The 26,435-nt window shown below is 38.8% G+C and overlaps 1 pseudogene; it reads left to right on the forward strand.

The window, feature by feature from the left end:
• Positions 1–654: 654 nt before the first annotated feature.
• LOC149028902 (protein EDS1B-like) lies at positions 655–25,182 on the forward strand (annotated as a pseudogene).
• The last annotated feature ends 1,253 nt before the right edge of the window (positions 25,183–26,435 follow it).

Consider the following 26,435-nt stretch of genomic DNA (forward strand, 5'->3'; position numbering starts at 1 on the left):
AAGGTTTGGATCGTCCTAAACTGATACCATGTTAAGATGATTTTGTGTAGGAGTGATTTTGTATTACCTCTTCATGTGTATATATAATACAATCAAGTAAAGAATAAAATAAATGTAACATGCTATACATAAGGAAAGAAATTATTTGCAATGGTCATATTACCCAAGATCTCCAACGATCATATTATCTCCAACGATCATATTTTCCAAAGATCTCCAACGGTCATATTATGGCTAATAGGTAGCACTCTAGTTCACTCCCAATGGTAGATAGTGCAGCAAGTTTCTTAGAATTCCAAAATTTCGACAAAGCATACTTTCGAACACTTTCTTTTCATTTATCGTCGTCTTCTGTCTGGCTAAAGCGAAAGAATCTTTTAATTCACATGCAGAGTCTCAATGCCTTAGTTCACATGAAGTCAATCAATGAGAATTTAGCTTAGCACTGAAGCACAACTCCTATCCTAGTCAGGTTTACTTGAGCCTCGCGGCAAAGAAAAGTCTTTGATAGGTCCACTTGCCGAGTTGCAGGTTGAGCAAAAGTTTCCACGAAGCCACTGTCGTAAAAATATTTAACCCAACAAAACTGAAGAAGAATGAAGCAACGAAAATCAAGTGAAACCCTAACTGTATAGGGTACTTGTGTAGCTAGCAATGGAGGAAAATCTGGTGAAGAGAGCTTCCTCATTGGCCACACAAGCTCAATCTAAACCCAATCTTTCTTACCTCATCGATACTCAACCGGAGTATATTACCATCGCCTTTCCCGGCACCGATACTCTCAAAGAATGGTATTTTGTTGGTGAAAGCCCTTTCGGAGATGTACAGGTTGACTTGAAACTTTTCCCTTCACTGAAAAACATCGACAATGATGAAGTTGCAACCATTAATGGCAAATTTCTACCAGCAATTTCGGAATCTCTTAAAGGAAGATCTTCTGGCCGACATCGATGCTTGTCGCTTCGAGGATCTACTTAAAGACTCAAATCTCAAAACTGCGGTAGGATCCTTTTGTTTTCTCTTCCAATTAGGTTTATTGTTTTATGATCTAATTTTTAGGTGACTCGTTTCAAAATTTCAGGTACCCAAAGCTGTGAAGAAAAATAAGAGAGTGGTATTTACAGGATATTCATCTGGAAGTTCAATTGCCATATTAGCGACAGTGTTGTTTCTGCAACAAAATCGAATTCCTGCTTGGTGTGTTACGTTCGGGTCTGCCCTTGTGGGTGACAAAATCATTGGCAATGCCCTCAGACTAGAAGTTATTTTGAACATTTTGTCAATAGATATGATCTTATCCCTCGGGGCTTACTGTCTCCTGCTTTTTCTATTGAAGGTGAAGGATCTTTGCAAACCCGTCTCCCTTGCTTCGATCCAAATGAACTACAAGACATCTCTGGTCTTCAGGGAGCATCATTGTTCTTCAATAATGTCCTAAGCGATGCTTCTTCCCTTGCAAGTCGCCTCGCTTGCTCATTTATGGGGTGTACTAATTCTTTGCTGTAGACAATTGCAAGCTTCATCAAGCTCAGCCCATATAGGCCTTTCGATACTTTTTCTTTTTGCACTGAGAAAGGAAGAATATTCATTGTCAAGAACCCATATGCTATTTTACAATTACTGCTTCATAGTCTTGTGGATAATCGAAAAATAGACATAGATATTGTTCTTCGAAGTTTTCAGGATCATCTCCAATATGGAAAGACCGATTTCTCAAGCAGTTTGGGGATTGAAAATCTGGTTGATCTAGAGGATCTTCTGCTGCAACTTCCTCTATCTTCTGGAATAATCGAAACCTTCATCAATGAGCTTGGACTGGTGAGTTTTGATGTTCCTTAGTTAGTTTCCCTATTTCTTATTTATTTATTCATGTAGCTGGGGGGGTGCTAATAGCTCGCATGGTTATGGTATTTGCCAGAGTCAAAGAGCCATGTTGTGTCTAATTGCAGCAAGAGAGTCAGAAAAGAAAAAGGAGAGAAACCAAGAGAGGATTGATAACAACTGTGAGAGGATTAGACAAGGACTTTCGAAACTTTAAGAATACAAGACCAGGTGTGAGGTGGGTTAACTATGATGCCTTCAAGCAACAATTAGGAGGAGCAGACTTCGAAGCAAACGTAACAAGGCTAGAGCTTGCAGGTATTTGGGATGAGATCATCCAGATGCAAAAAAGGTATGAATGTTGGAATTTATTAATATAAATAATAAATTAAATGCCCAAGGGCAAATCTGGAAACTCACTATTAAGGCGGTTACAAAATAGGGTTATATATTTTGGTAACCACCGCATAATTGAGAGTGATTGCATTACGTAAGTTTTCTATAAACGGCGGCTCCCATCTCTCTCTCCCTCTCTCCAAGAAACACAGGAAGGAGAACCCATTGGAGGTTTCCTTCCTTTGCTTTAGATCACTCTTCCATCTTCTTTTCACACGACATTTGGGTTGTAGAAATAATTCCCTTTCCTAGTGATTGTGGAATCACCCCGGTAGAACTTTGGTGGTGGAACGAGAATGTGGATCCAGATTTACTTCCGCTGCGTATACTTCATTATTTAGGAAGCGAATCCAGGATAAGGATCTTTCCCTTGTCAATTAATTAAATTGATATACTTTGAGTATTACCTACATTGGTATCAGAGCCAGGTTCTCATGATTCTTGATTCCTCCCCATTGTTTATTTTCATTGTATGGATCCAATGAGAGGATCAAGGGTTTATGAAAACCCACGGAGAATCCAAGGTTTAATACGAAACCCATGGGAGAATTGATAGAGTTTTTGGAAACCCTTATGTTTTGGGTTCAGATCCGAATAGAAGGATCCTTGTAAATTTTCCTTATGAATTTTTGCATGAATTGATTATCAATGATAATAATTTTTGTTTAATATTTATTGCTGGATTTTTTTCATGTATTTTTTGGATGATTTTTTGGGAGAAAAAACATATTTTTCCGATTTTTGAAGAAAAAAATTTGAAAAAAAAAACCGTTTTTGGTCATTGTGGACCAAACGGACGTCCGTCTATTGTCAGACTGATCATAGTGACCCAGATGGAATTTTCGTCTGCGTAGACTGCAGTCCGTCTGGGCATAAAAGGAAGACGGACGACCATTTGGCTGCAGAAATCCAGACGGAGAGCCATCTCAGAATCCGTCTGATTTTTTGTCCAATTTTGAATGTGTTTCTATTTACTGGACATCAATGGCTCACAATCTATGTGATGTTTGAGCATTAAGGGCCTAGTGGGGCCTAGTGGGAGCTAATGAGGTAGAAGTGTTCTGTGTGAACCACCTCATAGCATTAACATGATTGCATGTTTTATTTTAGTTAAACTGTTTTAATTATGGGTCTATCAATCATGTTTCTTGCACAGAATGAAACTAGTATATAAGTCTATGTGGGTTTGCATGTGAATTTGATTGAATGTTTGTTAGCATCTCTTTTGGTTTAAATGCATATCCCGTAGGTTGACTATGCTAGTATGATTTGCTGTCGCATGAGTTGTGTTTTATGCTAGAATAGTTGAACTCATCCTTGTATGTAATGTTTCTAGAATAAATGGCTGCTACAAAGAGCATAGTTGCTGACCTTACTAAAGGAGATAAGCTGAATGAGAGGAACTATAACCTCTAGCACCAAAAGGTGCAATATCTCCTGGAAGAGCAGGATATGTTGGAAACCATAAACCAGACCATGAACTGTCACATCCACCCAGCCGGTACCCTATCTGGCATACCCGAGTCTGTGATCCACAGTCCACAAGATCCAGTAGTTAGTGAAATCATCCTCCCACATTCACAACAATATAATCAAGAACAAGACTAAATCAATGTTAACAATATTATTCAAATGAATCATAGATAAGTAACGAGATAATCATCAGAGTGCGGAAAAGATATCAATAGATATATAAATCAAAAGTAGAGTGAGGCAGAATCTCACTCCACGAGTACAGCGGAATGTAGTTCGAAAATCAAATGGGATTACAACTGATTCTAAAGATAGGAAAGAAAGATATAATCTAACTAAACTAGAGTCTTTTCTACTTTATAAAGGATGTCCTCATAAACGTAGACTTCATCGATGATGCTCAGACGCTCCCACTCCACAGTAGGGCTAATCCTGGTAATAAGAGAGACCACTCGAGGGATCCTCACAATAATCTTCATAATCGCCAACACTTTGCATATGGTACGCTTCTTCATCTTGCGCTTCCTCATATTGCGCTTCATAGCCATCAAAACCTGTAGAATAGTCTAACAAAAGATATTGTACAAAAGGAGTGAGTTTCAAAAGAGACTCAGCAAGGCAAGTTATTCCATAATAGCATAAATAACATAGTATCACAAACAAAGCATAAAGTGATATGATATGAGACAACAATGCATGTATGAGTCTAACTCTATGTATGTTGGTCTCTATAGGCAGACATGCTTTAAGTCATAGCACCATACTTCTTTGGGTAGGTCTCATCACACAATGCCGGTTGGTAGTGGGTCATTCATCCATCTTGGACAATCCATGGTTAGCGGTTAAGTCACCTCTCTCTCACATCACCGTTTGGTCTAAGTATTGGCGCATGTCAAGGTAAAGCCTAGCCCAATGCAAGTCTTCTACTTAGTCATATCAACTTAGATCCAGATACGTCCATTCCTCGCCCCTGGCGATCCTTTCCGGTATCCTTCACACTAGAGTCAGCGTATCCGACTCTCTCAAATACGGACTCATCAACCCTATAGGTCATCCACATATAGTAAACGGGAAGCTCTCATGTCCTCTCACGGGTTGGTTACCGGTCTTGAACGCCCATGAGCCCAAGTCTATCCATATGCAACTCTACCCATAAATGGTCCCCACAATGTGATTCATGTCCCCTCACGGATATAACTCACCGGTCTTGAGCACCCATGAATCCCCATTGCTACCACGGGTCGTTCGGTCTCAATACCCTTCCGATTCGGGTCTGATATAACAAGGGTATAACCTAGCCAAACACTGCTAGACAAGTCCTAGGTATGAAAACCAATAATCAGGGAAAGTGTCAAAGGGCAACATTGAAAATATCCCATACTACTCCCAATGAGGTCCAAGGACAGAAATGTCAAAAGGACATTCCCCAATCCCAAATCATAGCTAAGCAATCACAATCATAATTCAGTCATATCATCCACGACAGATATCTCATCATATGAAAGAGTAGAATAAGACAAAATTAAATAAATAAGAAAACATACATGAGTAAGTATTCATACATAATCAAGTACATAAAGTAAATAAGGAAATAAAATTATAATGTACTTGTAGCATTCATATCATAATAGAAACTAACATAACAGTAGCAAATCTAAGTAGTTCCCAAATTAGAAACTAAATCTATGCAAATCTATGTTAATATGGTAACAACTTGCCTTACCTTAAATAGATTCGATAATATTCCGGACGGACAAGAGGATGAATCCAAAGTTAGCAAATAAACCCTAGAATAGCATCACACAATCATTAGGAAGTAGTCCTAAAAGAATAAGCATGAATCGAATCAAATCGGACGAAGAAAACAGATTCTGCTGTTGCGGGTTGATTGGCTGGGTAGCATTGGCCAGTCGACCTAGGCAATCTGCCCAAGAGCAAATCCGAAAATAAAAAGGGAATCTTGATCCGAAACGTATGCTACACAAACCGGAATGCGACGATACTTGGAGGGATTGTCTAACACAGTAGTCTAAGACTAAAAAGCATAATTTAGACATCAAACCACCATTAAAACATTACTTACTAATTTAGAATCATAGTTTTTATTTTGGTAAAATCATAATTTTCATTGGAAACATGCTATGAATGAAAGAGATGAACTAGAGATGATTAGATCTCATTCTAGTACAAGAACACAGTAGATCAGAGGTATGAATAATCATAGAGAAGCATCTATAATGCTAGAATGAATCAAAATAGGAAATATTATCATAGTTTAAGAAGAAATCATAAGAATCATGTCAAGAATGGATGAGATGATCATAGTACAAGAGAATGAAAAGAGATTGTAAAGATATGACTACAAGGTTGCAGCATCTTCATCATAATCCCAGTTCAGAGATGAGAGTGATCATAGAAAGAATAAATCATTAACATAAAAGATAGATTACTAACCTTTAATTGAAGAACAAGAGAGAGAGTTTGCAAGATTGCAAGATTTGGTCTTCTTCTTCACTCTTGGAGGCTTGGAGATGGTTTCCCTTCGTTCTCTAAGTGTTATGGAGGCTAGGGATACTAAAATCACGAAGTCATGGGGTATATATAGCAAGATCTCAAAACAGAAGATTCTGTTCGAGTTCACCAACTTTGGGTCGATTGGCTGGGTAGCATTGGCCAGTCAACCCAAGCACTCGACCCAGGCTGATAGCAAAGCCAAAAATAGGGATTTGAGGGTCTTCCACTACTCGGAATCAAACGAAACTTTAAACACATATTCTATAACATACCTAGCATGGAAAAATGGCTTTAAAACATATCCCACCAAGCTCTATGGTCATCAACTAATCTTCTATTCATCAAGGTGCACTCTCTTCTCTATATCCAACACTGTCTTCAAGTATGGGGCATCATCTTCATTCTCCATAGGTTCGGAGTTGCACACTATATCTTCTGCCAATATGGCCCATAGTTGACTTTCACTTCTACTTTGGGTCGTCGGACCTACAATCAAAGAGTATCCGGGTTAAGGTTAGGGTCGGGTTTCACATTCCCCCCTCCTTAAAAGAAATTTCGTCCTCGAAATTGAAAGTATACCTGAACTTCCAAAAAGATGAGGAAACTTCTCCTTCATGTCTTCCTCCTTCTCCCAAGATGCTTCTTCAGGGGTATGGTTCTTCCACTGAATCTTCACCAAAGGGATAGTTCGATTCCTTAACTGTTTGTCCTTTCTATCCAAGATTTTAACCGGTTCTTCCTTATAAGATAAATCAGCACAAAGTCCTTCAGGTTCTTGCTGTTGTATGTGATCTGGGTTCTCAACATACTTCCGAAGCATTGAAACATGAAATACATTATGAGTCTCAGCGAGTGACGGAGGCAAAGCCAAACGGTAAGCAACTGATCCAATCCTTTCAAGAATGTCATAAGGTCCAATATAACGAGGACTAAGCTTCCCTTTAACATTAAACCTCATTACACCCTTCATAGGCAATACCTTTAGAAAAACGTTCTCACCAACTTGAAATTCCAAATCTGACCTTCTTCTATCGGCATAAGATTTTTGTCTTGACTGAGCAGTCTTAATCCTTTCTCTTATCATATCTACCATCGCACTTGTAGTTTCAATCATTTCTGGTCCTAACACTTTCCTTTCTACAGTTTCAGTCCAATACAGAGGTGTCCTACAACTGTTTCCATACAAAGCTTTAAAAGGAGCCATGCCTATTGTAGACTGATAACTATTGTTATAGGCAAACTCCACCAAAGCTAAATGTTCATCCCAATTACCACTCATATCAACAACACACGATCTAAGCATATCTTCCAAAATCTGAATTGTCCGCTCAGACTATCCATCAGACTGAGGGTGATGAGCAGTACTCAAATTCAACTGGGTTCCCAAAGCTTTCTGCAAACTATTCCAAAATCTAGAAGTAAATCTAGGGTCACGATCAGACACAATACTCACAGGCACTCCATGCAGACGAACAACATTGTCCACATAAAGCCTAGCTAACTTATCCATAGTGTGAGTGATCTTCATAGGAATAAAATGGGCTGATTTGATCAATCTATCAACAATTACCCACACAGTGTCATTACCTCTACTTGTTCGAGGCAAACTAGTCACGAAGTCCATAGTAATGTTCTCCCATTTCCAACCAGGTAAGGGTAGGGGCTGCAATAATCCAGACGGAGGTTGTCGAACAGCTTTAACACGTTGACAAGTCTCGGACTTAGCTACAAAATTTTCTACATCAGCCTTCAATCCAATCCACCAAATATGTTCTTTCAAATTCTTATACATCTTTGTACCTCCTGGATGTACGGTAAAGTTTGACTGGCGTGCTTCCTTCAAAATTTCCTTTTTAACTCCTTCAACTGCAAGCACACAAAGTCTTCCTCTAAACAATAAGGCACCATCCATAGATATACTAAAATCAGGGTCCAAATCAGAATTTAAAGAAATCTTCTCTATCTTCTCTTTCAATTCCGGATCCGAATCTTGCAAGGCAACAATTCGATCCCTAAGGGTGGATCTTGCTGTCATGGTTAAAAGCACAACATCTGAACCTTGCGAAACAACTTCCAGTTCAAAATCTGAAATTGACTTCAACAACGACTTGCTCAAAGCATTCAAATCTAGATCCTTTTTGTTACTTTTCCTATTAAGAGCGTCCGCAACAACATTTGCTTTACCAGGATGATACTGGATATCGCAATCATAATCAGAGACTAACTCCAACCATCTTCTTTGTCTAATATTTAACTCCTTTTGGGTAAAGAAATACTTTAAGCTCTTATGATCTGTGAAAATCGCAATCTTCTCACCATATAGGTAATGTCTCCAAATCTTTAGAGCAAAAACAACGGCTGCAAGTTCCAAATCATGAGTGGGATAATTCCGCTCATATACCTTCAATTGCCTTGAAGCATAAGCTATCACCTTTCCTTGTTGCATTAGAACACAACCCAAACCAATCTTAGACGCATCAGTATAGACTGTCAGACCACCAGAATCATCGGGTATTGTCAAAACCGGGGCACTTGTCAATCTATCCTTCAATTCTTGAAAATTCTTCTCACATGCGTCAGACCAAACAAACTTCTCTTCTTTCCTAGTTAGCTTAGTCATAGGAGCAGCCAACTTAGAAAAGTTCTCAATAAATCTCCTATAATAACCAGCCAAACCTAAGAAACTTCTTATTTCAGACACCGTCTTCGGTCTTTCCCACTCGGCAACTGTCTTAACTTTGTCGGGATTGACACGAATACCTTCGGCTGAAACAACATGACCAAGAAATACCACTCTTGGAAGCCAGAAATCACACTTACTAAACTTGGCATACAACTTCTTCTCTCTTAGTCTTTGCAAAGTAATACCAAGATGCTTCCGATGCTCTTCTTCGCTCTTTGAGTAAATCAAAATGTCGTCGATAAAGACAATAACGAACTTATCTAACACATCATGAAATACTCGATTCATCAAGTCCATAAACACAACAGGAGCATTAGTCAAACCGAAAGGCATAACTCTAAACTCAAAATGACCATATCTTGTCCTAAAAGCTGTCTTACAAATGTCACTAGCTTTCACCTTCAACTGATTATATCCGGATCTCAAATCAATCTTCGAGAACACTGCTGCACCTCTTAACTGGTTGAAAAGATCATCAATCCAAGGCAGCGGATACCTATTCTTAATGGTCAATTTGTTCAACTCACGGTAATCAATGCACATACGCATAGTGGGAGCTATTGAGGTAGAAGTGTTCTGTGTGAACCACCTCATAGCATTAACATGATTGCATGTTTTATTTTATTTAAATTGTTTTAATTATGGGTCTATCAATCATGTTTCTTGCACAGAATGAAACTAGTATATAAGTCTATGTGGGTTTGCATGAGAATTTGATTGAATGTTTGTTAGCATCTCTTTTGGTTTAAATGCTTATCCCGTAGGTTGACTATGCTAGTATGATTTGCTGTCGCATGAGTTGTGTTTTATGCTAGAATAGTTGAACTCATCCTTGTATGTAATGTCTCTAGAATAAATGGCTGCTACAAAGAGCATTGTTGTTGACCTTACTAAAGGAGATAAGCTGAATGAGAGGAACTATAACCTCTAGCACCAAAAGGTGCAATATCTCCTGGAAGAGTAGGATATGTTGGAAACCATAAACCCACCTGAGGAAGGTACCACTGCACAGCATCGCAGGGACCTTGAGACATACAATGCTTGGAATAGGAAAGACCGGGTAGCTAGGATTACAATCTTGAGCTCCATGAGGGATGACTTGATGCTTCGTTTTGAGAAGCATAGGACTGCAAAGTCTTTGTGGAAGGCTATGAAGTTCCAGTACGGAGGGACTTCCACCACAAGAGGCCGCCAGCTCGGACTCACCTTTGACCATTATAGGATGCGTCAGGGTCACACCATGAGGCAACATATAACCATCATGTCTAACATGATTAGTGAGTTGATCACATGTGGGTGCCAAAAGACTGATGAGGAGCAAGTCTCCGCAATCATCAAGTCATTGCCAAAGACTTGGGAGCATATGAAGATCTTCTTGACTCATGCTGATGATGTCAATACTTTTGATCAAGCTGCCAAGCACCTTGAGCTAGATGAGGTTCGGATGTTGGCCGATGCCCCTCAAACTGAAGTATTTGCTGCTGAAGCTAGCACTAGTAAGGGTGTAGGCTTCAAGCGCAAGAGAGAGAGAGCTCAACCTCAGCGGTCTAGGCAAAGTAACAGAGGTGGGAACATAAACAAGAGTGGTTTATGAGACATGGTTTTAGAGTTGTATTTGAAAATAATTCTTTGGTTTTGTATCTAGGTGATACAGTTTATGGTTATGGTTTTCTTTAGAATGGTTTCATTGTATTGGATACAATTGATTATTCATTTAATTCTAGTAGTGCTTTTGTTTGCCAAAATACTGTGTGTATTGATTCTAATTTGTGGCATACTAGACTAGACATATTGACTTAGATAGGATGAACAGGTTGGCAAGAGAAGGTCTCTTAGGCCAAGGTTCACTATCTGATTTTCCAACCTGTGAGTCATGTCTAGCAAGAAAAGCAACTAGAAAACCATTTAAAAAGGCTTTGAGAGCCTCTCTTCTTTTAGAACTTATCCATTCAGATGTGTGTGGACCCATGAATGTGCATACTAGAAAAAGATAGGCTTATTTCATCACATTCATAGATGACTATACATGGTATGGTCACATTTATCTAATTTCTCATAAGTCAGAAGCTCTAGAATGTTTTAAGAAATTCATGAGCTTAGTTGAGAATCAGTTAGATAAAATGATTAAAACTCTTAGAACGGATAGAGGTAGAGAGTATCTCTCCGATATGTTCAAAGGGTTGTGTGATGAAAAGGGGATATCTAGACATCTTACTATTCCAGGGACTCCACAGCAAAATGGGGTTACTGAGAGGAGGAATAGAACCTTGCTAGAAATGGTGAGATCCATGATGGCGCAGGAAAATCTACCCATATCTTATTGGGGAGATGCTTTGCTGACTGCGGCCTATATCCTTAACAGAGTTCCAACCAAATCGGTTCCTTCCACACCATATGAGTTGTGGACCGGAAGGAAGCCAGATTTGAGTTACTTGCGCGCATGGGGATGTGCAGCATATGTTCACTCTACTTCTCACCAATATGGAAAGCTTGGACCCAGAGGAAGAAAGTGTATCTTTGTGAGATATTCTGAACCCTCAAAGGGCCATGTCTTCATTGGACTAGATGAGAGTGAGAGGAGAACGAAACTTGAGTCTAGGGATGCAACATTCTTGGAGAATGATTTTCCATATCTTTCAGGAGTTAACAAAGAATCATCGGAATTCTTTGAGATACAAGATAGTGGTCTTATCACTCCAGGGATTCAGATTCTGGATAATGAATATGGGGTTCATCCAGAAGATCCTAGTGGGAGTGGGAGTGCAGATGTGATAGCTACCTCAGAGGGTGAGCAATCTGACATGCACTTGCGTCGTAGTGGGTGCTGTGAGATCCCACCTAACCCTAACCTTGCTATTGTACCAAATGCATACATACCATATGCATTGTTCGATTTATTCTCTGTTGTACGAATTGCCTAGTTTCGTTTGTAGAAGACTTGCATTTGGCTAGGCTTAACCCTGACATGCGCCAATACTTATACCAAATGGTGATGTGAGAGAGCGGTGACTTAAACCCCAGCCATGGAATGTCCCGAGGGATGCCGGACCCACTACCAAAAGGCGTTGTGTGATTGACCTACCCAAAGAAGTATGGTGCTATGACTTAAAGCATGTCTGCCAATAGAGACCAGCATACATAGAGTTAGATTCATACATTCATTGTTTGTCTCATACCATATTGCATTTATGTTTGTTTTGAAATCCTGCCATTTATGTTATTATGGATTTAATTGCCTTACTGGGTTTCTTTCGAAACTCACTCCTTTTGTACCATATCTTTTGTTAGACTTCTCTACAGGTTTGAAATATGATGACGGTCCATATAAGGAAAGGCAAGGTGAAGAAGATGAAGACTGAAGATGAAGAAGAGCCGACTGAAGATGTGGATTAGATTTCTCTTGTTTCTTCTAGACTTATCTTTTACTTTACTTGTATTAGCTTAGAGCTTTACTTAGATTCGATCTACCTTCCGCATATGTTGTGGAGTATATTTCCGCTATACTCTACAGTTGTCTTTTGATTTGGTATCATGTTTTCGCACTCTGATATTCTTAGTGATTCTTTTGAGATCTTTTCTTGAATTTTATTATTAACTTATTAGAATACAATGATTTGTTCTTGCTTTTGATTATGTTATTGTGCTACATGGATATGATCGTTCCTAAACTTGATCTTTAGGGCTGTGGATCACACTCTCGGGTATGCCAGTTAGGGTACTGGCTGGGAGGATGTGACAGAATGGTATCAGAGCCCTAAGTTTTCGGACAATCATAACCATAGAACACAGTAATGGAAGCTTCCTTGAGTCATAGATCCAAAAGTGACTCAAACTTTCTTAGAAGTGAATAATAGAAAACGGATTAGAAACTTGAACAAACAAAGCATAATATACCAAGCTTGAATAATACACAATAATTAAAGTTTATGACTTGTACTTGGGTTGTAGTCATGGTTAGAGTTAAGTTGTCGGTTTTAAGTTATTGGGTATGTGTATGAGTTGTGAGTTGAGTCTTCTGAAGAAAGTTGTCGTGGTGAGTCGTCTTTGCGAGTGAGTCCTTATTGTGAAGTATTGTCAAGAGTAAGTTTTCATATGAGTTCGAGTCGTGTTGTCGTCGTGTGTTGTCATGTAAGTTTGAGTCGGGAGTTGTTGTTGGGAGTAATGGTCGTGAGTAGTCGTTATGAGTTATAGGTCATAACTAAACATTAACAACTACTAATGCAACAAAAGAGACGCATAATGCACAATAACACAAGTGAACAAACTGAATCTCATTAATCACATAGGATATTCTTACAAGTCTGAAAGGAAATACATTTAAGAAAGCATAAAAGGAAACTCCTAGTACTATCTATCTAGGTGATCGACTCCGATGATCTATCTGGTCCCTCCTAGATCTGAACTCCTTCTCCAATCGTGCAAATTTCTCTCCCAAGGTATACATATAGGACTCTATCCTCTCCTGTTGAGCCTTTATCCTCTTAAGTGTGGAAGAAATCGATGACTAATGAGAAGCCACACCTGGAACCCCAGAAGTTGTATGTGATGGACCTCTAATCTCACGGAAGCGTGGTATAGGAATCTCCTCGTGTCTCGGAATCTCACCCTGATCCTGATCCTCACCTCCCTAATCATCAATAACATCCTCATCCTGAACTGGAACCCCATCATGATCATCATTGTCTCCATGCTCATCCCCATCATCATCATCATCATCACTGTCGTCGGCATCCTCATCCTCTGTGCCATCAGCCTTGACAATGTCACCCTCATCCTCTGACCTAGCTACGTCGCGAAGCCCCTATGGTGTCCCTAGTAGTGAAACTGATCGCTCTACCTCCAACCGTAGACTCAATGACAATTTTAGTGCTATTTGTTTAGGAAATTGTTCCTGAGAATCAAGCTAACCTCTCATAGCCCGAGACTTTCATCTTAGTCGTGTTAATCGATCTTCTATAGTATATTTGTGTGCCTCCATCCTTAAAACCGTCGAGCTGTAATAGTTCCCTCCTCATCTAACTGAACTTCCTGATTCTCCTCATCATCATCTTCATCCTGATCTTGAACCTCACCTGAAGTTTGGATTGTTGTCTCCTTATCCTTGTATTATCTCCGCTTGTGGTGTAGGAATAGCACTTTGATCCTCATCTCTACCTCTCCTAACCCTAAAGCATTTTCTTCGTGGTGGTTTGAAGGGAATTTGAAGAGTCAAGTTGAGTTTTGCATTACATGAGTAAAGGATGTTAAGCAATGCAATATTTGGTGAAGAGGGGCATTTTGGTAAATTTTTGGAAAAGTTTGTTTTCGATGGAAACTGCGATTTGGACATGTTAGCATGTGTATAAGAGTTGGTTTAACATGCTAAGAAGGTTTGTTTGGTAGAAGTTTATCCCAAAGCTAATCTATTCTCTCCATGATTTCTTCTTATGCCTTACATTCCCTTTGATAGGAGGATGATCTTAAATCATTCCCATGACTAATCCTTCTATCCCTTCTGTTCTAGAGTGGATCTCCATACACTCTATAACCTTGTAAATTCTCCACATGATGATTTCGAAGAGAAATCAAGTGTGATCTTCATGATTTGTTATTCCTTCTAATTGTTTCAAGACTTCAAGCTTTTCATCTCCTATTCTTCAATCAAAGATGTGTAATCTCTCCTGTGTTGTATTGATCTACTCTTGCTATGATTTATTCTTTGAGATTGAGATTATGAAGAAGATGCCGCATCCTTGCAACATATTGACCCTTGCAACCATCTCTTTTACAATCTCCTTTCATTCTTAGGGTTTTATGATCTTAATATTCTTCTTCGCCATGATCCTTGTGAAATCTTCATCGTGCCATGATCATACTTTCGATTTGATTTCAAAGCATGTTAGATTTATTCCTTGTTTTCTTACAAAAGACTTATTGTTATTTATTTCCGATGACATTGAGAGAAGAGAGTCAAGATAAAAGCAAAGTATCTCCATCTCCTTGGAAGCCAGGTACTCTCCCAATTTCGAGGACGAAATTATTTTAAGGAGGAGAGAATGTGAAATCCTGCCCAAACCTTGTTAGGACACCCTATCTGTTTCGGGTGAAGAAAGGTTAGTTTAATGTTACACCTTGAAGTTGGACCTTGATTTCAATGTTCTATCTCCTTATTCTCTCTTTTCTTCTTCTTACTATTCTATCTTGATGTTTTGATTGTGGAGAAGGTGTTACACTACTGTAACTACCTATTCTCTAATCTCCTTATGTCTCAGACTGAACCCCCAATCACTTTATTCATTCCTTGAAACCACATGGTGAATCTCCTCAATTCTTCACTGATTTTGGTTGAGTTTTGGACAGCATGATCATTCTACTGTAGCTTCTTTTCTAATTAATGTTTAACATGTTTGATCTTAGCCTTACTACTGTTCCAATGTATTTCATCTCCTTGAATCAATTCCCCTTTATTTCTAGCCATTTTAGCCTTCTATGTTGACCATTGATATAAGCATTCTAGTAAGTTTCTATTTTTGATTCCTCTCATTCTAGGATTAGTATTCTTTTGATTTTCTATTTAGTTATTCTTGCCTCTGATATGTTCTTGATATTCCATTAGAGAGAAGCCTTGTTCTCTCTAATTCTTCCCTTGAATCCATGGTGAGTTTGCTATGAGAACCATGTTGTTTCCAATTTAGAAACTCATGTTCCCAAGTAATAAAGTACTGATTTTTGGACCATGGATGATTCCCAATTCATGCTAGATAGTCTTATTATGTTTGTGTGAAGTTCCCTTTCGAATTTCGGATCAATCGGACTTCAAACGAAGAAGTTATGACCAAAACAGTGCATTATGTACCTTGCTGTCTCCATTGGTCGACTGATTGGTCGACTGGAGCCAGTAGACCAATCCAATCGACCAATGAGATCTGTTTTCCAGATTTAGGTCTTTCTTACTCTATTTAAGTCCAACCTCGGGATTACTTCGTCTCCTCTGCCTCCTAAGCCTCTGGAACAAGTTAGAACTCCATTCTAATCAATTTCCTTGCATCCTTGGTTGATCTCTCGCAAGAACTCAAGTAATCTTCTTCCTCTTGCATCAAAGGTATGTCTACACTCTCTTTTTCTTCTCCATCTCTGTTTTTCTTTCCTTTTTGGGCTGAGACAGTAGAGAAGATGCTGCATTCTCTGTTGCAAACATCTCTCTACTCGTCCCTCATGATATTCCTAAGGATTTATGGCTAATGCAATGATCTTAATCATGATCAATGCAAGCTTTTGAAGGAATCATGATCTAAATCATGATCTTGTCTTTGTTCATCGTTTGATTCAAATTCTGATCTTCTTAGATATGTTTTATTGATCATATTAGTAGTCAATCGCTGTGTTTTCTTTACAAGAGTTGTAACCTATCAATCTCTAGTTCTTTCTTCTTGATCATACCATGCTTTCTCCAAGAACCATGACTAATACATTTATGGTAAGTTTTGTTTCCTTATTTAGATTCATGTTCTTCAGTCTTAGATCTATTTTTCTTGAAGATCTATGCATGCTTTTCATGATTTCTTTATCACAATCAATGATCCATCATCCTATTGTTCTTGTCCATGATTTTTACTATGAATTCTTCAAGAACCATGATTGATCTAATTATGGTAACTTTTGTTTCCTAATTTGTAACTTGAAGACTTGATTTGATTAGTGTTTTGAAGTCCTCTATATACTAGGATACTTTCATAGTAGTTTCCCCCTTGTTTGGTACCCTTTTGAGCCACCAAATTCGGTTCTATATTCTACAAACTCTGATTTTGTAGGCCACTCTCTCGTTTGGTCGACTGAGACAGTAGACCAATCCAATCGACCAATGAGTACAGCAACTCCAGATTTGGTCTGTTTTGGATGTTTTATTATCTTTCCTTCTAGGTTTCTTTCCTAATATGATATATATACTTGTTTAGGACCTTCTTGCCAAGTCTGGGAAGATTCTCCTTGATCCTTGGAGATTCTCTTCAAGTTATATAAGGTAAGGATGGTTACTTCTATAATAGCATAGATTGTGTGATTTTAGTTTCTATATTAGAATCTTTTGGATTTGTTACCATAATTACATTCTTTTATGAATATATTACTGCTGTATTTACTTCAATTACAGTAGCATTATTTACTTGCTTTCTTTAGTTTATGAATGTCTTTATTTGTCAACTGTATATGAGATGAATCTTATTATGGTATATTTTCTATATACTGTAAATGTGTATGATATGATTGATTTGTAATTGTGATTGATTAAGTATGGTTCGGGAAGGAGAGGTGTCCTTTTGACGCTTCTGTCCTTGGACATTGAAGGGAATAGTATGGGATGTTCTCCGAAGATGCCCATTGACACCTTTCTGAATTATTGATTTTCATACCTAGGGCTGTCTAGCAGTGTTTGGCTAGGAATACCCCGTTATATCAGACCCGATTTGGAAGGGTATTGAGACCGAACGACCCGTGGTAGCAATGGGGATTCATGGGCGCTCAAGACCGGTAACCAACCCGTGAGAGGACGTGAGAGCTTCCCGTTTACCATATGTGGATGACCAATAGGGTTGATGAGTCCGTAGTCAGGGACTATGAGGACTCTAGTGTGAAGGATACCGGAAAGGATCGCTAGGGGCAAGGAATGGACGTATCTGGATCTGACTTGATGTAACTAAGTAGAAGACTTGCATTTGGCTAGGCTTAACCCTGACATGCGCCAATACTTATACCAAATGGTGATGTGAGAGAGCGGTGACTTAAACCCCAGCCATGGAATGTCCTGAGGGATGCCGGACCCACTACCAAAAGGAGTTGTGTGATGAGACCTTCCCAAAGAAGTATGGTGCTATGACTTAAAGCATGTCTGCCAATAGAGACCAGCATACATAGAGTTAGATTCATACATTCATTGTTTGTCTCATACCATATTGCATTTATGTTTGTTCTGAAATCCTGCCATTTATGTTATTATGGATTTAACTGCCTTACTGGGTTTCTTTCGAAACTCACTCCTTTTGTACCATATCTTTTGTTAGACTTCTCTACAGGTTTGAAATATGATGACGGTCCATACAAGGAAAGGCAAGGTGAAGAAGATGAAGACTGAAGATGAAGAAGAGTCGACTGAAGATGTGGATTAGATTTCTCTTGTTTCTTTTAGACTTATCTTTTACCTTACATGTATTAGCTTAGAGGTTTACTTAGATTTCGATCTACCTTCCGCATATGTTGTGGAGTATATTTCCGCTATACTCTACAGTTGTCTTTTGATTTGGTATCATGTTTTCGCACTCTGATATTCTTAGTGATTCTTTTGAGATCTTTTCTTGAATTTTATTATTAACTTATTAGAATACAATGATTTGTTCTTGCTTTTGATTTTTTATTGTGCTAAATGGATATGATCGTTCCTAAACTTGATATTTTGGGATGTGGATCACACTCTCGGGTATGCCAGTTAGGGTACCGGCTGGGAGGATGTGACAGATGCGGGCTAGTTCCTCGTCGACGTTTTGACATAGAGGATGAAGCCTACATGGTAACTCCTGAAGAGATCGACTGTGAGATAACTTCAGTCGATGAGCATGAACCGAAGAGCGTGCAGGAATCTCTTGCGGGGTCAAGCTCAAAGAAATGGTTGAAAGCAATAGAGGAAAAGTTGGAGTCGATGAAAGTTAATCATGTCTGGGACTGGGTTGACTTGCTGCCAGGCCGAAAGGCAATTGGGAACAAGTGGGTTCTCAAGATCAAGAGAAAGGCGGATGGATCTATTGAGAGATTCAAGGATCGTTTAGTGGCTAAGGGCTACACCCAACAAAAGGGCGTTGATTATGAGGAAACTTTTTCCCCTGTGGTTAGGTTTGCCTCAATCCGCCTCATACTAGCCATTGTTGCTCAGTTGGACTTGGAGCTTTATCAGATGGATGTAAAAACTGCTTTTCTCAATGGAAAACTTGAGGAAGAGATCTAAATGGATCAACCTCAAGGCTTTGAAGTAAATGGACTTGAGCGCAAAGCGTGCAAGCTTAAGAAGTTCATATATAGCTTAAAGCAAGCATCTAGACAGTGGAATGTGCGCTTCCACCAAGCTATGATGGAAAATGGGTTTTCCATGCTTGAGGAAGACCATTCTGTTTACACCAAGAGATCTAATGGTAATTATGTCATTCTGACACTGTACGTAGATGACATACTTATGGCTAGCAATAGCAAGCAGCTATTGGAAACCAATAAGAAATGGTTGTCCTCCGTATTTGATATGAAGGACATGGGTGAAGCAAGAGATTACTGGGTTTATCTCAAGAGACCTATATTGACAATGTCTTGACGAGATACCAGATGCACAAATGCAAACCAATTGATACTCCAGTGGAGAAGGGTTTGCATTTGAGCCTTGATATGGGTCCTAAGACTCCAGAGGAGAAAACCAAGATGGAAAGAGTTCCATATTCCAGTGCAGTGGGTAGCCTTATGTACGCTATGTGTACTAGGCCAAATATTTGTTATGCAGTGGGTTTGATTAGTCGGTACCAATCAAACCCAGGCATAGAGCACTGGAACGGGTAACTACATGTTGTGTTACCAAGGATCGGATTTGCGCTTAGTTGGCTATAGCGATGTCAACTGGGCTAGAGACATTGATGAGCGCAAATCAACCTCTGGATATGCTTTCTTTCTGAATGGCGGGGCCATTTTGTGGTGTAGGAAGAAGCAGACTTGTATATCCCTCTCGACCATGGAAGCAAAGTATATGGCAGGCTAAGCTGCGGTTCAAGAAGCTGTTTGGTTGAGGAGATTCCTTTAACATACTGGAATTGTGATGACATCCAAAGAGGCTGCCCTTGTCTACTGTGATAGTACGGCAGCTCTTAGTTATGTCAAGGACCCCAAGTATCATGGGAAGACCAAACATATACAGTTGAGGTATCACTTTGTTAGAGACATTATATCAAGAAAGAAAGTTGTACTTAAGCACATATCTACTAGTCAAATGGTAGCTAACCCTCTTACCAAACCTATAGCCAAGGATGTTTTTATTTCTCATGTAAAATCCTTGGGCTTGTGTAGATTGTGACTTACTTTTTTTACTAAGACTTTCTTATTATTGAGTAATATGAGTTCATTCCAGCATTTATTTTATTCACTTTCTGTGTGATTGTGTTTCTTCTAGCATAAAACAAGATATGTCAATAGGCAAGAGAATGGCTTACTCACACGAGCATTCGCCTCTGGCGCCTTGGAGGCGAGCAAAGATGAGACGGATTGTGAATGACTTTGTGTAGGTCAGTTCATAATCATGATGTCGCCTTGATTTGGAATCAAGATGAGTTTCTCTATTGTGAAGAGAATCGACATAAATGTTCCCACTATTCATGTTGCTTATAGGAGCCAGTGCGAGTACTTTATGTGGCGCTAGGGTGGCAACAATCAAGAAACTCGGGTTAGGCGCAAGAGGTTGCGACTAGACTAAGACCTGTATAGTGTTGAGATGGACATACGTTCTAATGTATATAGAATGCTCCACCATAGCACGTATATCATACTATGTGTGCTTAGCGATCATTGGAAATGAGAGGATGGATCCCTGCTCCTCTCATTGTGTGAGTCCTGGACTTTATGGTCCGTTAGTGTTCTTAGTGACTTTCGACAACATCATGAAACGAAGGGTTGATGTGGCTACTTTGGGGTGTTACCTATTGTGAAATCCGGCTCAAACCTAGCCAGGACACCCTATCTGTTTTGGGTGAAGAAAGGTTAGTCTAATGTTTGACCTTGAAGTTGGACCTTGATAACAGTGTTACTACCCTTTGAAAGCCTTAGGAAGTCATGTCAAACCTTTCCTTAGGTTAAATCTAAGGTCTCGAAGTGAAGGAAGAAGTCTTTGTGGGCCCTCTCTATAGAAGACATGGTGTGTGACCCAAAACCCATGGATATTGTTGATGGTGCTCCATACTTGGAAGCATTGTTAGTGTTTAGTAAGAAGCTGCGCATCGAAGAGGGGTGAATTATTTGAAGTACCTAATGAACTCCCGTGCTCAATCTGAAGTTATTTCTAGAAACTAGACTTCTCGATTGACTTGTAGGAGAAAACCCCATTCAATTTGACCCTGTATAGCCCTCCGAATCCCTGTTTGAACCTTGCTGTTTTGCTTGGTCGACTCCTTGGTCGACTGGGCCAGTCGACCAAGCACTCGACCAAGGGTTTGCTAAATCCAAGAAAATGCAATTTTAGGGTTTTTCCCTTATATTTAAACCCTACTTCTTCTTTCTTTGTTATGGCCGCCTCCAAAACAGTTTTTGAACGTGAGAAGACCTCTCCGAAACTCTCTCGGGTGATTTCGAAGACTCCTCTGCAGATCTGAAGCCTCTCATCTCTGATCTGACAATTCAAGGTTAGTACCTCTTCTGAATTTTAAATTATTCTTTCTTCGATCTTGTTCTTGATTGAGATCAGGAAGAAGATGCTGCAATCTTGCAACCATCCCTTCGTGATCTCCTTCGTTTCTTTGAGATCTATGATCATCGTCATGATCTTAACCCTAGCCTGTTTATTTTCTTGAAACCCTAACCTTGTATGATCTTTCTGGAAACCTTTGGTAACCTCCCATGCGAGGGAAACCTGATGGGCAATGTTTCTATTAATCTAAACTTGGTTTTCTATGATTTTCTTGTTATCATTGGCCAAGCATTCATTCCTTCTCATTCCGTGATCATAACCTTTTCATGGGAGCCATAAAGGTTGAAACCCTAGTATCTTGGGTCAAATCAAGAACCCATATTTTTACCATGACTTGATGATTTTACCTTCCCATATGATTCTAATACATCCTAGGAAGTTCCCCTTTGAATTTCGGATCAATCCAACTTCAAAAGAAGAAGTTATGACCAAATCAATTTTTACTTTTCCGTACTGACTCGATTGGTTGACTGGATCACTCGACCAAGCACTCGACCAAAGGAGGCAGTAGCTTCATTTTTCACTCGATTCGATTCGTTTGCTCTCTGATCTTTTAAGTATCTTTCCTAATGTTGTATCTATGCTTGTTAAAGGTTTATTTGCTAAGTTTGGAGTTGCTCTCTTTGATCTTTGGATTATCTTCGGCGATAATCAAGGTAAGGATAGTTATTTCATAATAACATAGATCGCATACTCTCTGGTTTCTACTTTAAGAAACTATGAGTTTGTTTACTGTTCTTGTATCTTATACTTCTGATATACTATTGTAAGTACAGTAGTACTTGTTTATGTATTCTTTTTCATTATTCAAGCTTATATGAAATGTTTATTACTGCTTGATCGGATTATGCTTTTACATTCTCTTTTATATGATGAATTGTTGGTTGTGTATGTCATGACTGATCTGAGAATGTGTTTGATTAGGTATGGTTTGGGATTGGAAAGTGTCCTTTTGACGCTTCTGTCCTTGGACATCGGAGGGAATAGTATGGGATGTTCTCCGAAGATGCCCATCGACGCTTTCCCGAATCATTGGTTGTCATACCTAGGGCTGTCTAGCAGTGTTTGGCTAGGATGTCCCCGTTATATCAGACCCGAATCGGAAGGGTATTGAGACCGAACGACCCGTGGTAGCAATGTGATTCACGGGCACTCAAGACCGGTAACCAACCCGTGAGAGGACGGGAATCATATTGTGGGGGCCATTTGTTGGAGGGTTGCATATGGGTAGACTTGGGCTCATGGGCGCTCAAGACCGGTAACCAACCCATGAGAGGACATGAGAGCTTCCCATTTACCATATGTGGATAACCAATAGGGTTGATGAGTCCGTAGTCTGGGACTATTAGGACTCTAGTGCGAAGGATACCGGAAAGGATCGTCAGGGACGAGGAATGGACGTATCTGGAACTGAGTTGATGTAACTGAGTAGATGACTTGCATTGGGCTAAGCTTAACCCTAACATGCACCAGTACTTAGACCAATGGTGATGTGAGAGAGCGGTGACTTAACCCCCAGCCATAGAATGTCCCGAGGGATGCCGGACCCACTACCAAAAGGTGTTGTGTGATTGACCTACCCAAAGAAGTACGGTGCTATGACTTAAAGCATGTCTGCCAATAGAGACCAACATACATAGAGTTTAGATGCATACATACATTATCTGTTTCATATTGCATTGCATCTTGTTATGTTCTGCCGCATGTTATTTATGTTGTTATGAGTTAACTTGCCTTACTGAGTTTCTTTCGAAACTCACTCCTTTTGTAACATATCTTTTGTTAGACTTCTCTACAGGTTCAGAATACCATGACGGTACGTACAAGGGAGCGCAAGGTGAAGAAGATGAAGAAAAGCCGACTGAAGATGTGGATTAGATTTCTTTTGTTTCTTCTAGACTTATCTATTACTTTACTTGTATTAGCTTAGAGCTTTACTTAGATTTCGATCTACCTTCCGCATATGTTGTGGAGTATATTTCTGCTGTACTCTACAGTTGTCTTTTGATTTGGTATCTTGTTAATTCGCACTCTGATATTCTTAATAATCCTTCTGAGATCTTTTCTTGAATTTTATTATTAACTTATTAGAATACAATGATTCGTTTTTGCTTTTGATTATGTTATTGTGCTAAATGGATATGATCGTTCCTAAACTTGATCTTTTGGGCTATGGATCACTTCCCTGGGTAACCCAAATAGGGTATAGGCTGGGGTGTATTTGGGTGGGATGTGACACCTATGGTCATGATAGATTCGACCTAAAGGGGCACTACCGAGAAAGGAGTCAATCCTAAGTGTAGTGATGGTCTGGGGTGAAAGGAAAGGTTTGATTCAACTGCACCCTAAAAGTGTTTGCTGGCGCCAACTGTATCTGTTACAGTAGTGAACATTTTAAGGACAAGAAGGTGGTCTCTCAAAGGTATCGAGATACCTTTAGTTTGGTTAATTTGAATAAACCTAGGACACTGTGGTACTAATACTTATTTGATATGTTTCTTTGAGTGAGTGCCATTCGGGCTTCTTGGGAAGGTTTCTAGTTTGGGGCTCACGCGTGCAGGTATATCACCGATCGCACAACCCATTTTTCCAGAATGACTTGTGGATGTTAGTGTTTGGGACACAGGTGGTCTATGTATCTGGGATACATAGCGAAGAAATCAATATATATGTATATCTGAGATACACATGTGTGTCTGGGACACAAGAGGTCTATGTATCTGGGATACATAGCAAATAAATCAATATATATGTGTATCTAGGATATACATGTGTGTCTGGGACACAAGAGGTCTATGTATCTGGGATACATAGCAAACAAATTGAATGTGTATATATGAGATATACATGTGTGTCTAGGACACATTGAGAGATTAACACTTGCCCTTGTGCAAGTGGGAGATGTTGGAATTTATTAATATAATTAATAAATTAAATGCCCATGGGCAAATCTGGAAACTCACTATTAGGACGGTAACAAAATAGGGTTATATATTTTGGTAACCACTGCATAATTGAGAGTGATTGCACTACGTAAGTTTTCTATAAACGGCGGCTCCCATCTCTCTCTCCCTCTCTCCAAGAAACGCAGCAAGGAGAACCCATTGGAGGTTTCCTTCCTTTGCTTTAGATCACTCTTCCATCTTCTTTCCACACGACATTTGTGTTGTCGAAATATTTTCCTTTCCTAGTGATTGTGGAATCACCCCAATAGAGCTTTGGTGGTGGAACATGGATCCAGATTTACTTCCGCTGCGTATACTTCATTATTTAGGAAAGCGAATCCAGGTAAGGATCTTTCCCTTGTCAATTAATTGGATTGATATACTTTGAGTATTACCTACACTATGATTTGCCTGATGGTTTTGAGGGGCACGAGGAATGGATAGAGTTGGGTACCGTGTTCCGACGCTTTGTGGAGCCTCTAGACATCACTAACTACTATCGTCATAACAGAGACGAGAATACTAAACATTACTTGTATCAAGAAAAGGGTAAATAACCAAGGCCAAAGCGTTACAGATACACACAGAGATGGCTAGAGTATGCTAAATGTAAGCCTGTGGGTTATTTCTCAGAATCTTGTTTCTGGGCTGAAGTGGAGTTGCTTTTTCGTAGTCCTGGACCCGATCAAGCAGAGAAAATACAGATTCTGGATGGAAATGTATCATGATGGTTGAAGGACGATGACAACCTGCTAGGAAGGGATGTGTTCGAGAAGACCAGCTTTGTCAATTGGCGGCAGCAACTTCTTTCTAAGCTTTGCAGCAATGCGGTTGGAATTGCTGCACTAATGGAAGAGGTGGAAAAGAAGCTAGTTGCTACTCAGGGAGAGTGACTTCAGTGCTGCTGCGCAATTAATGCGAGATTTTGATATTGACTGTCTGTTTTTCAAAAGTGTGAAAACACCGGTTGTGTTGTTATATTTGTACGTCGTGTGATGAATTTCACTAGTATGACAATGTCATGACCTATCACTACCAGGCCATCCTTCCGGTAGCTCTCGTGTCAATGTGTACTTGTACTTTCGTGTCTTTGGAATAAATAGAAGAGTTTTTTACGTTTGGGTCCTCTTAGTACAATATATTTCGTGTGGGTCCTAGTCAAACTAACATCAATTAGTGGCCATTAAGTATATTCAAATTTTAAATATGCATGGACCAAAATGCCCTTAAAGTTATTTAATACATTGTGTTATTATTATTTTTTCTTTTATATATATATATATATATATATATATATATATATATATATATTTTTAACAATATAATTAACGTTTATGACCAAATTTTTTTTAATCATATATTAACACAATGTATTAAATTACCTGAGGGGCATTTTAGTCCTTTTACATTCGAAATTAGAATATACTTAATGGTGTTAGTCTACTTGGGACCTACATGTAATATATTACATTAAAGGGATCAAACATTAGTTTATAGTTCACTAAAGAGACTCACACGTAAAAAATTTAAATAAAATTAACAAAATCCTCTAAACTATATTCTAATTTTAAAGGGTTAAAAAAAAAAAAAACAATGGTGGTATGAATAAAAATAATAAGAATAAGGGATAATTACTGTTGCCTCCTTGTATTTTGATTTTATTACTACTTTATCCCCTGTACTTTTTAAAATTACTATTCCAACCTTTAACTTTGTCAACAATTACTAATGCCCCTCTACCGTTAAGCTCCGTCAGTTTACTGATGATATGACATCTATATATTTTTTTCAAAATCCCAAAAATAACCCTGTAATTATATTTTTACTTATTTGCTCTTTTTTCAAGTTAGAATCCTATCCTTAATAGAAAAAAATTAATTTTAATTTCACTTTTCTTTTTTAAAAAGAAACCACCAAATAAAAGAAAGATGTGATTTTTTTTCTCTAAAAATAAATCACCAAATAAAGGAAAGATGTAATTAAATAGAAACTAAAATATTAAGAAATATCAAATTTAATTCAAAGTTGAAAATTGAAAATCACCTAATATATTCAGACCATTATGTATATTACCAAATTTTCTATCAATTAGATCTTATATGCTAATTTGTTTGTAAAACTTCCATCATGGTAATTATGAAAAATT

The sequence above is a fragment of the Hakea prostrata genome, chromosome 1, assembly GCF_041222555.1.
Source record: "Hakea prostrata isolate BN-2017 chromosome 1, UWA_Hpros_2, whole genome shotgun sequence".
NCBI lineage: Eukaryota > Viridiplantae > Streptophyta > Magnoliopsida > Proteales > Proteaceae > Hakea > Hakea prostrata.